Source organism: Phaseolus vulgaris, chromosome 11, assembly GCF_000499845.2.
Source record: "Phaseolus vulgaris cultivar G19833 chromosome 11, P. vulgaris v2.0, whole genome shotgun sequence".
Taxonomy (NCBI): Eukaryota; Viridiplantae; Streptophyta; class Magnoliopsida; order Fabales; family Fabaceae; genus Phaseolus; species Phaseolus vulgaris.
The window spans coordinates 35,238,837-35,259,646 of NC_023749.2; the positions used below are offsets into that span (position 1 = coordinate 35,238,837).

The window sequence follows — 20,810 nt, forward strand, 5'->3', positions numbered from 1 at the left end:
TTTTTGATTGTAAAATCTTTTTTCATGGCTGAAAAACTATCCTCTAGGGGTGCTTCAATTAACAGGCCACCTCTGTTTTATGGTTTGAGTTATCAGTTTTGAAAGGTAAAAATGAATATCTTTGTGGAATCAATTGATAAAGGAATTTGTGATGCCATTGAAAATAGACCTTTTATTCCAAAAGCTGAAAAATATTATATTTCTATTGAAAAACCTTGGTCCCAATGGACTGAGTCTGAAAACAAAAATGCTAAGTTTGATTGTATTGCTAAGAACATGATAACATTTTATCTAAATTCTGATGAGTTTTTCAGGGTATCACAATGTGTTTTAGCAAAAGAAATGTGGGATATTCTTGAAGTTACTCATGAAGGAACCAATAATGTAAAGAGATCAAGAAAGCATGCTATAATCCAGGAGTATGAGATGTTCAGAATGCAAAAAAGGGAGACCGTTATTGATGTTCAAAAAAGATACACTCATACTGTCAACCATCTCATTAGCATAGGAAAGACCTTTGAAAGGGAGGAACTCAATATCAAGATCCTCAAGTGTTTAGACAGATCTTGGCAGCCCAAAGTCACAGTCATATCTGAATCCAAAGATTTAACAACCTTGACAACAACTTCCTTGTTTGGAAAGCTTAGAGAACATGAATTGGAGATGAATAGGATGAATGATCAAGAGCATGAAAACAAGAATGTGAGAAGCATTACTTTGAAGACTGTTGGTCACAAAAACTATCAAAAATCAAGTGAGGATAGTGATGGATAAACACTTAGCTTGCTGACCAGGAAATTCAGTAAGTTCTTGAAGAAAAACAACAATAAGAACCAATCCTCCAACAGGTATAACAGTAAGAAACTCAATAATTTTAATACTAACAATTATACCTGTTGAACATTAGCTTTGATGTCTCCAAATCTATGTGGATTGCTTGAAGTCTTTGATGATAGGTTTCTGTGTGTGTTCTGGGTAGTTTGAATTTGTAATCCACTCAAAGAATTGATCCAAAGTTGTTTGATTTAAATCCAATTGAAAGAGTTGTTTTCAAAGAGAAGTGGAAAAACAACTAGTTGTTTTATCGTTTCAATTGGTTGTTTTACACTTAGTGTTTATGAAAGGATTTGAAACTAGTTTGACTTTGCTATCGAACCAATTCAATCGTGATGATTTCCGTGACATGGTTGCAAAACAATGTGAAGGAGTTACAACAATTGATAAGTGGAAGGAAATTTTTTGTTCCACATGATATTCCTTCTCTAGTACTTGAATTGTTCTCAATGGATGATACACATCAACAAATGAACGACGTTAATGATATTGACGCAGGAGAAGATGAACAAGGTGGGGGAATTGAAAAAAGTAACATGTTCTCCCGAATGAAACACGTACTCAAAATTCGTGTAAGACCTCTATTATGTAAACACCTTGGACAACATATTAAAGGAAAATAAGGAGAAATTCTTAGTCGTATTGTGAGTTGATGTGTTTATTGTATTTTTTTTTATTTTTTTGCCCTTGCATGAATGGAAAGTGGTTGTAAATGCCTAGTACATTATTTATCAGTTTAACATTGTACACAATTTTTTGGGTCAGTACTATATATCCAATTCTACTGAATCTTATTAGCAAAACATGCATCTACTAATGTATTTAATACTTCACTTGTATCCATGTGTGTACTCATAGGATCTTTTTGTCATCTCCCATGAATCATGCATCCAAGAAATTAACCATAACAATGCAAATTGACTAAGAAACCAAATTTTAAGACAAGGAAGACTTTCAATCATGCATTCAAGTACAACCTCTCACAAAAACCAATTTTCCAGAAAATCAACAAATTAAAACAACTGGTACAAAAAATTAAAAAAGAAAACTTTTATTGATTAGAACCTTAGAACTTAATGGGGAATTACAAAGGAATCAACCAAAATGAGTTTAGCCTTCTATGTAGAGGAAAAACAAGAATAATACAAAAAAAGAAAATAATACTAGGTTTAGAGTGTGTTGTGTGGCTATGAGACATGATCCAATAGCTCCCCTCATTCTTCCTTTGAAGTCTATTGTATAATCTTCTTTTATTTGCAAAAATCGGATTTGAAATTTGCCTCATGATATTGTTTTGCAATTATCAAATGATTCCTTTCTCTATTTTAAATTATGAAGTAGATATCTTTATTCCAAATATGTCCCAGATTTTATCATCAACATACACAATCAGAAATATAAACTTGCTCCCACTGACCTTCAGATATATGTACTAATCAACAATGTTTTCCTTTAAAACCAAATGACATAATAGTATCACTGAACTTAAGGTATCATTGCCCGTAAGCTTGTTTAAGTCCATATATTGATTTCTTAAGTTCACACACCATGTGTTCCTTTCCTTTCCTTCTTCAATGGACCTCATTGGTTGGTCCATATAAACATCCTCTTTTAAATTTACATTAAAAAAGGTAGTTTTAACATTCATATATGCAACTCAAGATCATAATGAGCTATTAATGCCATGATAATTCTAAAGGAATCTTTCTTAGAAACAAGTGAAAATGTTTCCTTATAGTCAATGTCATCCTTTTAAGTAAAATATTTGGCAACAAGTTGAGCCTTGTAACGTTCGATATTGTCATGAAAGTCACATTTAGTCTTAAAGACCCATTTACACCCAACTATTTTGCATCCTTCTAGCAATTTCGTAAGGTCCCACACATCATTTTGTATCATTGATTGAAGCTCATCCTTCATTGCATTTAACCACTTAGAATTATCACAATTGATGACTTCTGAAAATGAAAATTGATCATTATCAAGGCTTATGTAATTTTCTGACACTTGTAGATAAATCACAAAATCATTCGAAAGAGCGGATTTTCTTTCTCTTTGATATCTTAATATTATTTCTTGTTGTTGTTCTACTACAGGTTCATTGTTAATTTCGGGATCATTAATTTGGTTTTCTTCTTAATCGTTGTGTGATTCAACAAGATCAACAAGATGAGGAACAAAAATTCCTAAAGTAAAGGTACTAGTTAAAGGAATTTGTACTTAACTTCCTTAATCTTCCTTAATCTTCACATTTTGTGAAGCTTCACTCTCACTAGTTTCACCATTCTCAATGAACCGAACATTTCTAGTTTAAAGAGTTCTTGTATTATGTATAGGATCGTAAAACGTATACCTTTTTTACTTTGTTGGATAACCAATGAAATATGCACTAATTGTTCTTGCATCCATATTTTTTTCTTGCGGATTGTATATTCTATTTTTTGTTTGACAGCCCTAAACATGCAGGTGTCTAAAACTAGGTTTCCTACATGTCCATAATTCAAAAGGTGTCTTTTGAATTGCGTTACTAGGAACCATATTTAACAAATACATTGAAATTTTTAAAGCATACATCCACAATGATATACGTAAATATGATTACTTAACATGTGCCTAACCACATCCAATAAGGTTTGATTATGCCTTTCTAACACAACATTTTGTTGTGGTGTACCTGACATTGTGTATTGAGCACAAATACCACGTTTCTCAAGGAATGTAACAAATGGACCAGGGTGTTTTTCACTTTCATCATATCTTCCATAATATTCACGACCTCTATCTGACCTAATAATTTTAATCTTTCTAACTAATTGTCTTTCCACTTCCTTTTTATAAATTTCTAAGGCATTTCACTACTTTAGATTTCTCATGTAGTAAATAGACAACCATAACGTGAAAAATCATCAATAAAGTTGATAAAGTACCTTTCTTTGTTCAAATAATTTACATCAAAAGGTCGACATATATCATTGTGTATAATTTCAAAAAGTTGAGTGTTTCTTGTGGCTCTTTTCTTTTTGTGTTTTGTTTGTTTGTCTCTAATACAATTCACACATACATTAAGATCAGTAAAATCTAAATTTCACTAGTGCAAAAAGAAGAAAAGGGTACTCTTTATTTAGTGCGGCTTTTGCGCTACCCGCTTTTGTAAAAAACGCGGTGGCATTTTTGAAATTATTTTGATTTACAAATGCGGCTATTTGTATAGCCACATTCGTAAATCAAGCGCTTTGATTTACGAATGCGGCTATTTGTATAACCGCACTTGTAAATCAAAGCGTTTGATTTACGAATGCGGCTATTTGTATAGCCGCACTTGTAAATCAAAGCGCTTGATTTACGAATGCGGCTATTTGTATAGCCACACTTGTAAATCAAAACGTTTTGATTTACGAATGCGGTTTTACCTTTAGCCGCATTTGTAAATCCTTTTTTGCCCTAAATTTTGAAGTGCGCCACTCACAATTTCATACTTTCTTTCTCATCTTTGCTTTCGTTTCGTGTTTGCGCTCTAAGTTCATCTCCTTCTACTGCATCTGCATTCCATTTATGCCAATGTAAGTTTCTTGAGCTCTTTTTCTTCCTCTTCATCTTCACAAATATATGCATAGATGTTTTCGTTTTTCCTATATATGTTTTTTTCCTTGCATTGGTGATCTCGAAGCACTATTTCATTGGCTGGTAGTCATTGCTCCGTGGTTGCTTCCCTATCCGTCGCCGCTGCTGGCGCTCCCGTGCCACTCTTCATGTATAAATATTTTTCATTTTTCTTACATTGTTTGGTTTCTTGCATTTCTCAGTACTCTTTCATTGCCTTTGTGGGTTCTTGTGGATTTTTTGGTTTGCTCCGTCGCTGCTTCCTAGTCCGCCACTGCTTCCGCTGTCGTCGTCGTTGCTGGCGCTCCCGTGCCACTCTTCATCAACGTTGCCTTCACACAAGATTGACGATGTTTTAAATTTTTTGAATTTTTTTTTTAATGTTTTGGCATATACAAGTGCGGCTATATAGCAAATTTAGAAATAGCCACACTTATAAATGGTATTTACAAGTGCGGCTATATAGTCGCACTCTTATCTCTTCGATATACAAGTGCGTGCTGATCAAATGCGACTATACAACCGTCCTTATAAATTTAAAATAGCCGCACTCGTTTTGTCTTTCTGCACCAGTGTTTGGAAGTTTTTCATTCTTTACTAATAATTGCATCCTTTCTTTGTAAATGTGTCTCATACATTTATGCCACAAGTAAGCAAAATATCCATTCATTAAACTACATTTAGTGTCAACATTATGATGCAAGATCATAAGAGTTTCAACATTTAAATTATCAAGATTCAATTTATATAAATCATCATAAAGTGTACCAAATTCAATCATACAAGTACGCTTATACAGACTAAAACAACATCAAGTTGAGACAAGGAAACTAAATTCCTAGAAGTATTAGGTACATAAAAAGCATCAAACAAGTCTGAATAAAATCCAGTTTCTAGAATTAAACAATAAGTCCCGATAGCTTCCATTAGAACCTTCACTCTATTCCCCGTGCAGAAAAAACTTCTCATTTCAATTTATGATCCAAGTTGAAATGAATCTTTGCATCATATTAGAAACATGAGTTGTATATCCAGAATCAATCCACCAAGTATTATGTGGAACTTCAGATAAATTTGATTCAAAACATACATAAGCATTATGGTTACATTTCTTTTCAAATGAAACTTTAATAAAGGACTGATAAGTGCCAAATTTCAGTAATATTTCATATTAAAATACAGGTACTTATGGATATTAATTGATAAATAAACATAAAATAACCCCTAATTTATGAATTTATACCTTTTTACATATTTTGTGATTTTAATTTGAATAAGAACGATTTATTTCTAAATTTGTGTTAATTTCAGGATTTTAGGGAAGAATGGAGATGATTAGGCAAAAGGAGAATATACAAAGGTAAAAAGGGAAAGTTGGAATGCACCATTACTCACCAAAGCTCGCCCAAACTCGCCTAAGCAGGATTGATGACTTTTTACGGCAAGTGCACCGCTTTGTCAAAAGTAATAATTGTCCCTAAGGACGGATATCGATCCCACAAGGAACAGTGAATTATCAAGTACAATAATCGCTAAATATAAAACAAAACAATTAAAAGTGTACTGAAAGTGGTTGGGTTGGCGATGATCAATAAGAAAACAAACAAAGAATTAGTTGTTTCAATTGGAAAAATAGGGATTAGGTTTCATCTCTCTCACTCTCATGTATTTTGATTAGGATGTCAATATTAAGTTTTTAATTGAAATTGATGCTCGTATAAAAATCATTTATATCGATTCCTCGCATATAAAATCCTTAAGAATGTTCCCTAACTATCGATCCTTCACATTATTATAAGAACAACTTCGAACAAAGCTCATACGTTAATAGCAATTAACATTTCAAGTTTATTCCTAGCACTCAAATATGCTAAGTATTGTTGTTTAGGTCCAAACCCTAAAAATACCTCCCGGTCAGATTTAAGATTCTCAATTTGTCACAGAAAAATAAAAGTAAAACAACAATACCAATAATCAATCAAGAACTGAATATTAATATATAAGATATCACCTCAATACATAAGAGTTTGAGCAGATTACTCCCAATCCCAAATGGTAGAATTAGCCACGCATACTTCTATCACCTTCCATTCTCCCAATTGGGTTACAATTCACTCTATGGTGTTTTCCTCTCAATCTGCTGGCCTATGGTTGAGCCTCTAGCCCTCTATTTATCCTAGTTTTCTAGGGTTAGGTTGTTTATTGTGTCGCGCTAATGGGCTAAATGATAAAACATAAAAAGGGCCCAATCTTTCTTTGCATCTTTTTCCATTCTGGGACCTTCTATCTCTATCTTTTTAGCTCCAATCATTCATCTTTAATCCAAATCTCTAATCTTCCTTAGAAATCTGCAATTAACACCAAATTTGGGAATAAAATACTCTTATTCAAATAAAGATCATAAAAAATGTAAAAAGGTATAAATTCATAAATTAAGGATTATTTTATATGTAAATTAGCAATAAATCCTCATAAGTGCCTATATTTTAATATGAAATATTACTGAAATTAGACACTTATCACTCTCCCCAACTTAGAATCTTGCTTGTCCTCAAGCAAAGTGAATGAATATATTTGAATTTAAAAATCAAACAGCTTAATTCACTAAACAACAAATCAAATTAGAAACTTATTATGCTTCCAAATTCAAATATAGAAAATTATAGACACAATCAATTTTCCAGGATCAAATCAAAACAAATAAATGACAATTCATCAAGGAATATCTTCTCATATGCTCACGGGTAAGTGTTTCTCTATATTTTCACTGAATCATAACAAATCACAGTTGCTTTTCATTTCATCTTCAAATCACAAACATATTAGAAACATGAATCTTGAGGTCTTTTCCATGGTTGTAATGAGGCTGGGCTTCCAAAAAATATTGGTTTTTCTTAGATAACAAAATGCACATCTTAAAGAAGAAGAACATACCTACAATTCAATTATAGAGAACATATATGTTATCTAATTACCACTTTCTTTCGATGTCACCTTTTTCCTCATTTTCTTTCTTTTCATGATTTTCATGAATTTTTTATCTTTTTTTTATTTCTTTTTCTTCTTCTGTTTCTCTTCTTTTTTTAGTTTTGTTTTCAATAATAGGAAAAGATTCTTCCTATTTTCAACTTTTTGAACTTTCAAAATCAGAACCAACCATTTCCTTTTCTATATGTATTGCATCTATGTTCTCCTTCCTTAGACATGCTAAAGGGTAGAAAATTATATCAATAAAGGTTAAGGTGCAATATTAACAAAAATTTTCCTAGCCCAAAGGGGATATAAAAAAAATGAAATTCTAATATAAAGGTTGGCTTTTTGGCCCTGGCTCCTAATTAACACAAACAAATGCCTCAATCATCTTCATGCTCTTTTATGATGCAACAAAAATAAAAATTAAGCAACCACAACTGTCAATTCATCAGTAAAACTCTCAAAACTGTTTAAGGTTCACACACTCACTTGGTTTAAATGGTCTCATTCCTTTTTGTCTTGTCATTATCTGTCCTAATCAATCATCCTGTTAAATTTTCATGTATCATATTTGAACTACATTTGAATAGGGATTCAATCATATTTTCTTTTCTAACATGTGTCTAATTCATCTCACTATTTAATATTTAAACACAAATTCTTTTTTCCACAATTCAAAATTACTATTCTAGTTCTTTTTTATTTGAAAAAAAAATAAACTAGAAAACAAAAAAATTAAAAATGAAATTTAGTCAAGAAAGATAATTCAAGACTTAAAATTACCAAACTAATAAAACAGGAAATTTATTCAAAATAAGCAATAAAAACAAACCAAACAAATAAGCAAATAAACAGAAAACAAAATAACCGAAAAATAAAATAAATAAAATAAGAAAAAATTCAAATAACTGAAAAGAAAAGAGAATTAGAGAGATAAAACCATATTTTTGTTCAATCCTCTCTTCTTAAGAAGTCATCCAGCATTTTGTTAAAAATTTTATCTACAGTCTTTCTTCATTTGCTGGATCTGCCCCCCTGAATAATAGAACCTGTCCCCAGGTCAAAAATACATAACCTGCAAAATGATTAGGAGGCATATAGGATTTTTTTTTTTTATTATTATTATTATTTACTTTTTTTATATATAAAATCAGCAAAGGTAATAAAACAATATAAAACTAAAATGTGGACTGGGTTGCCTCCCAATAAGCGCTCTTTTAACGTCATATAGTTTGACGCCTATGTCTTTATGAGTCATCTAAAAGGATTAACATAGTGAGTGTTTCCTGTTCATTACCCAAGTAAGGCTTTACCCTCTGACCATTTACAACCCAACTTTTGTGTGATTTTGGTTCTTCTAACTCTATTGCTCCATAAGGCTTTACCTCTTTCACAACATAAGGACCTGACCATTTAGATTTTAACTTTCTAGGAAAAAGTTTCAATCTAGAGTTGAATAAAGCACAGATTGCCCAGGGTAAAAATTTCTTTCCACAATCTTCTTGTCATGATATTTCTTTGTGCGTTCCTTATAAAGCTTTGAGGAACTATATGCGTTTAACCTCATCTCTTCAAGTTCATGGATTTCCAGTTTTCTCTTTTCCCCAGCCGCTTTAGCATCTAAATTTAGTGTTTTTAATGCCCAATATGCTTTATGCTCTAATTCCACCGGAAGATGACAAGCTTTCCCATAAATCATCTGAAATGGGGAAAGGCCAATAGGAGTTTTAAATGTCGTTCTATACGCCCACAGAGCTTCATCAAGTTTGATTGACCAATCTTTCCTTGATGCAACCACTGTTTTCTCTAATATTTTCTTGATTTCTCTGTTAGAAACTTGTGCTTGCCCATTTGTCTGTGGGTGGTAGGCTGATGCTACTTTATGACTAACCCCATAATGCTCTAACACTTTCTTCAATTGGATATTACAAAAATGAGACCCACCATCACTTATCAATACTCTTGGAGTGCCAAATCTGCAAAAAATATTCCTTTTAAGAAATTTGATGACTGTCTTGGAATCTGCATGTTGTGCTGGAATTGCTTCCACCCATCTAGAAACATACTCAACTGCCACTAGTATATATTCATTTGAAAAAGAAGATGGCAAAGGCCCTATAAAATCAATGCCCCAAGAATCAAAGACTTTAATTTCTTGAATATTTTGTAATGGCATCTCATGTCTTCTAGAAATGCTTCCTGTCCTTTGACACCTATCACATCTTTGTACTAATGCATGTGTATCTTTAAACAACGAAGGCCATAAAAAACCTGATTGAAGAATTTTTGCAGCTGTCTTTTCCCCATTAAAATGTCCTCCATATGCTGAATTATGGCATTGCCATATAATTTTATTTGCTTCATCTGAAGAAACACATCTTCTCAGCAAATTATCTGCACCCATTTTAAACAAATGAGGATCATCCCACACATAATGATTGGCATCCTTAAAAAATTTTCTTTTTTGATGCCAGTCAAAATTCTCCGGGATTGTTCCAATAGCTTTAAAATTGGCCATGTCTGCAAACCATGGCCTCTTTTTGATTATCAGTAGCTTCTCATCTGGAAATTCAGCAAGAACCTCCGGCTCTAATGTGGTTACCTCATCATTTGCTAGTCTTGATAAATGATCTGCTACATTGTTCTCACATCCTTTCTTATCTTTGATCTCCAAATAAAATTCCTGCAACAAAACTATCCATCGTATATAATAAAATCCATCGTATATGATGAATATCCACTAGGAGAGGATTTTATTAATGAAGGAAGAGGATTTTCACCTACACATTTGAAGTTCTTCCTTCTAGTCTTCTCACAAATTAAAAGAAGTCAAAGAGAAGATCAAGCCTAAAGATAAAGAAGTCTACAAACTCTCAAATAATAGGCTTCATATTAAATATCTCTCTTTATAGTTTCTTTTAAATTGTAAATAATATAGAATAATGTTTAGAAAGGTGCTTAGAGGGAAACATGAGACACCTCTTTTGTAAAAGCATCTTTAGGCTTTAGTTTAGCAAATTCTAGGAGCTTGGGGAGTGAGCTTAGTAAGGGGGGTGTGATCTTAGGAGTTTTTTGGGTAGCTTAGGGAATAAGCTATGTAAATGACCAGCCCTTACTCCTATAAAAGGAGGGCTTAGGTCCTTCACAATTCAGATTGGAATTTTATAGTAGAGAGACTATACTCAATTTGGGAGAGAATTTGTGAGTTTTGAGTCTTCCTCTTCTTTGCCTTATCTTGTGAGCTATGGTGAGCTTCAAGTGGTGGCACTCCATCACTTATCTTGGTTCAAGGTTCCAAGTGGCGTGAATGGCTTCTTCCAATTCTCAAAATCCAGCAAGCATCTTCCTATAAGTGTTCTTCTTCCTTTTCTTCAATTTTCCATTCGGTAGTTTTAATGCCTAGTGTTCTTCCTTCATTTTCTACCGTTTACATTTACTTTTCCAGCTTTGTTATTTGTTTCTTTTCGGTTCAGTAGCTAGCTTTTCAATTCTGTCCAGTTTTTAATTCTTGTTCTTCATTTCTTGTGTTTGATTCAATTTGACAATACATGGACTTCCATATGAGTCTTGGTTGGTGCTAAGTTTTGGTGAGTTCTTGAATTAGAACATTGATCCAATTCTAAAGTAAAGTGCCTTTCAAATCCAGCTCAAGTTGCTCCTAAGAATGTCAAGAATCATGTGTTCTTGTAGTTACATTCACATCAGTATAAGTCTTGGCTTAGAATCTGCTTTATTCAATAAATATTTTATTGCAGCATGATCAGTGAAAACAATGACTTTAGAACCTATCAAATAAGATCGAAATTTCACAAGTGCATACACTATAGCTAGTAGTTCTTTTTCTGTTGTGGTGTAATTACTTTGAGTTTCATTCAAAACTTTACTTGCATAGTGTATTACTTGAAAAATTCTTTCTTTCCTTTGTCCTAAAACTGCTCCTATTGCATAATCACTAGCATCACACATTATCTCAAAATTAAGTTTCCAATCAGGAACAGTTATGATAGGTGTAGAAATGAGTTTTTCTTTCAAGATATTAAAAGCAGTTAAACAATTATCATCAAATTTAAAAGGAGTATCCTTATTGAGAAGGTTGCACAGGGGCTTTGAAATCTTGGAGAAATCTTTAATAAATCTTTTGTAAAATCCAGCATGCCCTAGAAAACTTCTAATTCCTTTGATGTTGACTGGTGGAGGTAACTTCTCAATGACATCAACTTTTGCTTTATCTACCTCCAGCCCTTTATGAGAAATTTTATGGCCTAAGACAATTCCTTCAGTGACCATGAAATGACATTTCTCCCAATTTAGCACAAGATTTGTCTCCACACATCGCTTCAGTACGAGATCAAGATTAGCTAAACAATCATCAAAAGAAGATCCAAACACAGAAAAGTCATCCATAAAAACTTCAATGCATTTCTCAATCATATCTGCGAAAATAGCAAACATACACCTTTGGAAAGTTGTTGGCGCATTACATAAACCAAATGCCATTTTTCGATAAGCAAAAACGCCAAATGGGCAAGTAAATGTTGTCTTCTCTTGATCTTCTGGATTAACCACAATTTGATTAAATCTTGAATAACCATCCAAAAAACAATAATATTCTTTACCTGCCAATCTTTCTAACATTTGATCCATAAAAGGTAATGGATAATGATCTTTCCGCGTAGCTTGATTCAGTTTCCTATAATCAATGCACATCCTCCATCCTGTAACAGTTCTTGTAGGAATTAATTTATTTTTTTCGTTATAAATAACTGTCATACCTCCTTTCTTAGGTACCACCTGTACCGGACTAACCCACGCACTGTCTGAAATGGGATAAATCATTCCTGCTTCTAAAAGCTTTTGTACCTCCTTTCTAACAACCTCCTTCATGGAAGGATTTAAGCGCCTTGGTGGTTGAGCCACAGGTTTGAAATCTTGCTCCATGTGAGTTTTATGCATGCAATATGTTGGGCTTATACCTTTCAAGTCAGCAAATGTCCATCCTATAGCTTCTTTATTTGCCATCAACACTTTTATCAACTTTTGTTGTTCCTCTTTGGATAAATGGTTGCTTATGATAATTGGTTTCTCCCCATTTTCTTCAAGAAAAACATATTTCAAATGAGTTGGCAACTGTTTCAACTCTATTTTCTGAGGGGTGTTGGCTTTGTTCAGTTCTAATTCATCAAAAATCCCTTGTTGAACTTCTTTTGTCTTTCCCAGCTCTAACAAACATTCCTTGACTTCCTTCTCCCCACAGTCCTCACAATTTTCATTATCATTTAAGACTGCTTTCATCAATGAATCATCTATAAATATTTCTCTGTGATTTTCCAAATACAGTTCATCCAGTGCATCCATCCTAAAACAATCATTCTGATCAATCGGATGTTTCATTGCTTCAAATACATCAAAGCTAACTTCTTCATCCTGCACTCGAACCTTCAACTTTCCTTCATCCACATCAATCATAATTTTTGCAGTCTTCATAAATGGGCGTCCAAGAATAAGAGATACTTCAACATCTTCCTCTATGTCCATGATCACAAAATCAACTGGGAAGTAAAATTTGTCTACCTTCACCAAAAGATCATTTACTATCCCATGTGGATATTTTATTGATCTGTTAGCTAATTGCAGTGTCATCCTTGTAGGCAGAATTTCAACATCCCCGATTTTCTTCAACATAGATAGTGGCATCAGATTTATGCTTGCCCCAAGATCTAGTAATGCTTTGGCCACTGTAAAATTTCCTATTGTGACTGGCAAAGTAAAACTCCCAGGATCTTTAGATTTTTGTGGCAATGATTTTTTAATAATGGCACTACATCCTGCTTCTAGCTCCACAATTCCTTGTTCTTTTAATCTTCTCTTCTTGGTCAACAAATCCTTCATAAATCTGGCATAAGTAGGCATTTGTTCCAAAGCTTCAATGAACGAAATACTTATCTCTAGTTGTTTTAGAATTTCACAGAATCTGATAAACTGTCCTTCTATATTCTTTCCGGAGAGAGCATGTGGATAAGGTAAATCTACAATTGGAACACTTCTTTTTTCATTCTCTTTTTCCTTTTTTTTCTTTTCTTCCTGTACCCTCTCATTTTTTTCTTTCACTTCTCCCTCTTCACTCTTGTTTTTTTCTTCCTCTTCTTTTTTTTCTTCCCTATCAATTTTTCTTTCTTCACTCTCTATGTCTCTTTCCTTACTTTGTAGATTATCACCAATCCCCTTTCCTACAACTACTCCACTTCTTGTAGTGATTGACTTACATTTCTCCCTGAGTTCCCTCAACTCTTGTGTAAGTTGCTTAATTTGTGTCTCAAAATTCCCAACGTTCTTCTGCACAACCAACATACTGTGTGTAAATTTTTTTGTAGAATCTTCCATTTTGCTCATTCTCTCTTGGGACACATGATCTAATAGTTGGAGTTGTTGAAAAGTTCCTTGCTTTCCTTGATCTTCCATGTAAAACGCTTTTTCTTCAAAAGAAATATTTTGGTAAGCACATTGCTCACTGGAATGCTCACCTCCACACAATTCGCACCTTAATTCTTGATTCTGCCTTTGAATAACATGTAATTGTTGAGGCAATTTCGCCATTTGTGTGGTTAACTGCTCAACCTGTTGTGTCAAAATTTGATTTTGAGCCAATAATGTATCTTCAATCCATCCTTTCTTCCGAGTACTTCGTCCATCATACTGGTCTTGAGAATCTGTTGATGCCAATCCATTAATAATCCTCGTTGCTTGTTCGGCATCAAGAGTCATCATTGTGCCACCAGCTGCGGCATCTAAGAGCATCTTCATATCAAATTTGAGACCATTAATGAATATGCTCAGTTGAGCAATGTCTTCAAACCCATGATTTGGGCATTTTCTCAATATCATCTTAAATCTTTCCCATGTCTCACAAAAAGACTCCTCTGCTCCTTGTCTGAACATAGAGATTTCAGACTTAGCTTTAATGTAGCGAGAGATTAGAAAAAATCTTTGCAGAAATTTTTCTTCTACATCCTCCCAGCTCGTCAGGCTCTGATTTGGAAGTGAACTAAGCCAATCCTTAGCTTTTCCTGCCAATGAAAAAGGAAACAAGCGCATACAAACATTATCAACATCATCTGATTCAAAGCCCATTACTCCCACCAATTCATAAAATGTATTCAAATGTGAATATGGATCTTCATGCTCCATTGCTGTGAATTGATGGGCACTGATAAGAGTAAGAAAATTGGGATTTATTTCCAAGGCCTTAGCGGTAGCAGGTATTGCGATACTAGAATAATGTCGTGGTCCTTGGTATATGACATAATCTCCAAGTGTCTTCTTGGCTTGTTCTTCTGCCATGTTGCTTCCTAAAATATTAGTGGGAAAGAAGAAAAAAAATAGAGTATATTTTTATTTTAATTTTTTTTTAATTTTATTTATTTATTTATTTTTATTTTTTTAAAAAAAATAAACAGAAATTTAAATTTCTAACTAAAATAAAATCAATAACTTCCTAAACTATAAATTAAAACTTAAAATAAAACAAAACAAAACACTAAATGACACTAAGAAAATAAAACAAAGATATTCAGAAAAAAAAATATATATATATATATATAACAAAAATAAAAATAAAAATAAAAATATATAAATAAAATAAAAACTAAAACAGAATAGAAGAAAACAATGAAGACGAGAAATAACTAAAATCAAGAAATAAAAACAGAATAAACTAAATACTAGAAATAAAAACAAAATAGAATAAAACAAATAAAACAAAACGTAATCAACTAACTAACTTATTTTAAAGATACTATGTAAACTAACGTAAAAATAAAAGTTAAAACTAGTAATAGATAAATAATTAAAACAAATAAATAAAAACTACCTAAACCTAAATAAAACTACGTAACTAAACCTAAAAATTACTAAAATAGAATAAAATCAAAATAAATAGAAATAACTAAAATCAAAATAAGAATTAAAATAATAACAGCAAATCAGCAAACTAAAATAAAATCAACTAAAAAAAAATCTGTACAAAAAATTAAATATTAAAATCAAAACAATTAAAATATTCACAATATTTAGGAAATTATACTCAACAAATCAAACCTGTTCCCCGGCAATGGTGCCAAAAACTTGTTGACTTTTTTACGGCAAGTGCACCGCTTTGTCAAAAGTAATAATTGTCCTTAAGGACGGATATCGATCCCACAAGGAACCGTGAATTATCAAGTCGCTAAATATAAAACAAAACAATTAAAAGTGTGTTGAAAGTGGTTGGGTTGGCAATGATCAATAAGAAAACAGACAAAGAATTAGTTGTTTCAATTGGAAAAATAAGGATTAGGTTTCATCTCTCTCACTCTCCTGTATTTTGATTAGGATGTCAATATTAAGTTTTTAATTGAAATTGATGCTCGTATAAAAATCATTTATATCGATTCCTCGCATATAAAATCCTTAAGAATGTTCCCTAACTATCGATCCCTCGCATAATTATAAGAACAACTTAAAACAAAGCTCAGACGTTAATAGCAATTAACATTTCAAGTTTATTCCTAGCACTCAAATATGCTAAGTATTGTTGTTTAGGTCCAAACCCTAAAAATACCTCCCGGTTCAGATTTAAGATTCTCAATTTGTCACGGAAAAATAAAAGTAAAACAACAATACCAATAATCAATCAAGAACTGAATATTAATATATAAGATATCACCTCAATACATAAGAGTTTGAGCAGATTACTCCCAATCCCAAATGGTAGAATTAGCCACGCATACTTCTATCACCTTCCATTCTCCCAATTTGGTTACAATTCACTCTATGGTGTTTTCCTCTCAATCTGTTGGCCTAAGGTTGAGCCTCTAGCCCTCTATTTATCCTAGTTTTCTAGGGTTAGGTTGTTTATTGTGTCGCGCTAATGGGCTAAATGATAAAACATAAAAAAAGGCCCAATCTTTCTTTGCATCTTTTTCCATTCTGGGACCTTCTATCTTTATCTTTTTAGCTCCAATCATTCATCTTTAATCCAAATCTCTAATCTTCCTTAGAAATCTGCAATTAACACCAAATTTGGGAATAAAATACTCTTATTCAAATAAAGATCATAAAAAATGTAAAAAGGTATAAATTCATAAATTAGGGATTATTTTATATGTAAATTAGCAATAAATCCTCATAAGTGCCTATATTTTAATATGAAATATTACTGATATTAGACACTTATCAAGGATCTCGCTCAAGTTAGCCCTATCTCACTCCAGTGACGTTGGGCCTTTTTTCGTGTAACTCGCCCAGGCGAGCCCAATAACACCCAAGCGAGAAGTCACTTAGCCCAAGCCAATTAGGTTAAATAGGAGGCTTCAAGCACAACCCTAGAAAAGCAGTGATTGAGAGGAAACCACAATTGACTGAGTTGTAATCCAATAGGGAGAATGTGAGGTGTTAGAAACTTTAAAGTAGGCAACCGTCAAGGAGAAACATCCTATACCTTCTTTTCTTGATCTCCCTATTTGTAACCGTCAACATGTGTGGCTAATTCTATCCTTTGGGATTGAGAGTAATCTGTTCGAACTCTTATGTATTGAGGTGATATTGTTCTTGATTGATGATTGGTATTATCATTTTGTTAGTAATGCTTGTTTGACATGATCTCGAAATTTAGATTTGACTAGAAAGTACTTCTATGTTTTTAACCCAAATGATAATGCTTAACATATTTGAATTCTAAGAATAAATTTGAAATCTAGTTCACTCCAATCAGAAAAATTCAATCCATTAAAGATTGGAACAAATATATGTAAATATATATTTATTTCATGTCATTATATATTTTACCATGCCTAGCTCCCCGAAAACAACGTTCGATTTGCATGTGTTAAGCATATAGCTAGCGTTCCTTCTGAGCTATGATTGGGAATCTTTTACTCTTGCATTCAAAATAAAAAAAAAAATTGCATGAATTAGAGTGCACATCATAAATTTGAATGCAAAAATTGCATCAACACTTAAGGACACATTGATTGTAGCGGAAATGGAATTTATGATTTCAATTTGGAATCAATTCATACGAACAGTACAAAAGCATTCTTTACTTTATGTTTTTCATTTTCCATGAGATTAGGTGTTCATTAGTTTTATATATATATATATATATATATATATATATATATATAACCTCTCACATTAACTAATAATTTTTTTTAATATTAAATCACGGGTTCAAATCCAAAAATTATTTCACATTACTCATATTATTTAATTAATTTACATAACTTTGTAATAGGGTGTTCAGTAGTTGTGGCACCCAACCTCCATATGCAATATCTCTTTCTTTAATTCATCTTTAACTCTTGCTCCAAACCCTTCTAGCATAGCTTCTTCAATAGACTCAAATCCATCAAGGGGCTTAAGTCCTAAAAGAAATGAAAAACCTCTTAGTTTAAGACCAAGCAACACTATATAAAAAAATCATTAAAAAAAATTAATTTTAGAGATGAAAAATATTAGTTATTATATTAATTAAATTAAATATTATTTTAGACTAAAAAAATTATTGATATCTAAAGCAGTGTTTATTATTAATAAAATTTATAAACAAGTTTCTAAATAATTTGTTTAATTAGCTACCAAGATTTTAGCTACAAATTTTAGAATCTAAAGTAGTTGGTAGCTAAAACCTTGATAGTTAATTAGATATCAATTTAGAAACTAGTTTATAAATTTTATTAATAATAGAAACTACCTTAGCTACCAATAATTTTTTTAGCTTCTAAAATAGTATTTAATTTAGTAAATATAGTAACTAACAATTTTTTTTTCTCTAAAATTGGTTTCTATTTAATTATTTTCTTGTAGTGACAACTCTTGAAGTTGATTTTGTGGTAACGAGTTTTCGCTTCCATAAGCACAAAAAATAACAGAACCCACATTGGGTCAAGTCGTACCATGTCAGGTCGAGTTGTGTCAAGTCCACGTCTAATCGAGTAGAGTCGATCTCACTTCTAATTGAGTTGAATTAGCCCACATCAAGCCGAGTCGAGTTGGGCAACGCAACTCCTAGTTGAGTCAGACAATTTAGGTTGAGTCGAGTTGTGCTCATTTTGGACTGAGTCTAGTCGGGTCCATGTTGGGTCTAGTTCAAATTAGCCATGTTAATTTAGGTTGAAATAGCCTCAACCAAGGTCAAACCCACATCGCAAAGTTTTGAGTTATGCTAAATCCAAGTTGGGTTGGGTCGCCCAAGTCGAGCAAATGGTAAAACTTAATTAATGATCAATTTATAATTAATGTAAAGTATTTAGGGATCAATTTGGAATTTAGAATATTATAAGGACTCGTATAATCTTAAAAAAAAATAGAAGTTAATTGATGTTGAGACCATGGACAATTTGGACAATCTGCCCAAACGGTCTGTTAAGTCAGTAGATGGTATATATGACTCATTAGATGGTATGTTAAAGGTTCTAATAATGTTTTGTACAACTGCAATACACAATAGATTCTCTAAGCGTTCATAACATGCATTCACGATAGACAATCTACTAAGACTTGTTATTTGCATAAAAGAATTTAGACTAAATGTCTTATTTGTGATTTTCTATACTTTATTTGTGATTTACCGTGGTTAAATGAAAGATGCAGTATAGAGTAGATCTTCTAAGCATATACAATTTTTTTCATGCTAGACAATCTAATGAAGATGTTGAACAAGTACCAAGTTTCTTTTATTATAACAATTAAATAGAATCTTACAAATCATATATATACTAAAAACGTGTTCAATAAAAAAAATATTATATCAAGAAACGAGAAGATTTCAATATGTGAAATGATTCTATTTAACTCTATTTTTCATATATATTTAAAATCAATCTTTTACTAAACAATTTTTTTTCAAATTCACTCATGCAAATATCTTTTTAATATATTCCAAATACCTCTAAATCTTTTTTTAACATAAAAAATTTGAAAAATTTAAAATCTCAAGTACTTTGTTTGCGGTATCACGTATTATCTAGAACAAAAATAATTCTTATTATGTTTTGATTTGTTTTACTAAATCATAAAGCAAATACTTAGGTTCTTAAACAAATTTGAAGAAAAAACAAATTGAAAGATTGTAAATTCAAATCGTCTATTTTCAGCATCTAACACCAAAACGATGAAGATGTTTCAATATTCAAACTCAACCAATTCAGGTATCAAAGGTGAAGAACTAAAGCAAGACAAGGGAAGCAACAAAAACTATAGTAATCATCTTGCTAAAAATACAAATGTTGCAATGAGCGTCTAATCGGGTCATTAGAGCATCTAGACTTTTGGGTTGAGTAAAACACTATTGTAATTCTTCACATTCTAAAATTATATCCTTTTGAGCTTTGTTTGTACTTTCTTTGAGAGTTTTTCTTGTTTTCTTGAGAGTTCTTCATCTTAAAGGAAGGTTAAAAAGGTTTAAGAGGTGCAAATACTCGTTTTAACTTAGAATATTTGTTGTAACTTAGAGAAATACGAATATTCATTATAACTTGAAAATATGAAAATAATCGTTATAATGTTAATGAAGAATCTTAAGCAACATAGCATATAAACCATGTAACAACGTAATACAAATGTGAAAGTCGTAACTTAGATACATCGTATATTTATTAGAAAAAAATTCAAACGCGGGAGTCATAACAATCACTTTTGGCTTGCGCTAGATTACAATCAATGAGTAGGAGAGAGATAGTTACGTGGCACGACAGTTTTGTCAAGTGATGAAGGGCAGAGAAAATTGAAAACCGTGATCGAACAAATTATTAATGTGATCAAAGATAAAAATGTGAAGTTAATTTTTTTTTTCTTTCACGTTTTAAAAAATCATTTCAATAATTATCTTTTAATAATATAACAATATAATAAAATATATCATATTTAAATTAAAAAAAAATTAAAAATATAATTAAAATTTTGATATTGTTAATTGTTAAATAATTAATTTTTTTAAATATTAAAATCTATTTATTCAATTTAGAAAAGACAAATGTTTGCTAGAAAAGATTTAAAAAAATTCAAATTCAAAAAAATCTCATATTTACGTAACATTTCTAAAAACTAACGTTTTCAAATAAATTTATTATGATTCCAAATAAATCATTTATATAAAGCATATAAAAAAATATTTTTTTTCTCAAAATAAAATAAAAATTTGAATAATAAAAGTAATATGTTATTATCAATAATATATTTTATAAATCCAACAAATTTATTTATTTATAAAATTAATAATTTATGAGATTCATAAATTTCAAGCATAATTTTTTTTTTTTTTCATACGTAGTGTCTTTTTAAAATGATTCAAAATTTTAAAACCTTCAACATAAAAGTTATAAACTTGCGAAATAGTTATATATTATTAATATAGTAAAACTTAACAG

At 31.5% G+C, this 20,810-nt stretch overlaps 1 pseudogene; it reads left to right on the top strand.

Moving 5' to 3' along the window:
- The first annotated feature begins 14,257 nt into the window (after positions 1 to 14,257).
- On the top strand, positions 14,258 to 14,363 carry LOC137811535 (small nucleolar RNA R71; annotated as a pseudogene).
- Positions 14,364 to 20,810: the final 6,447 nt, after the last annotated feature.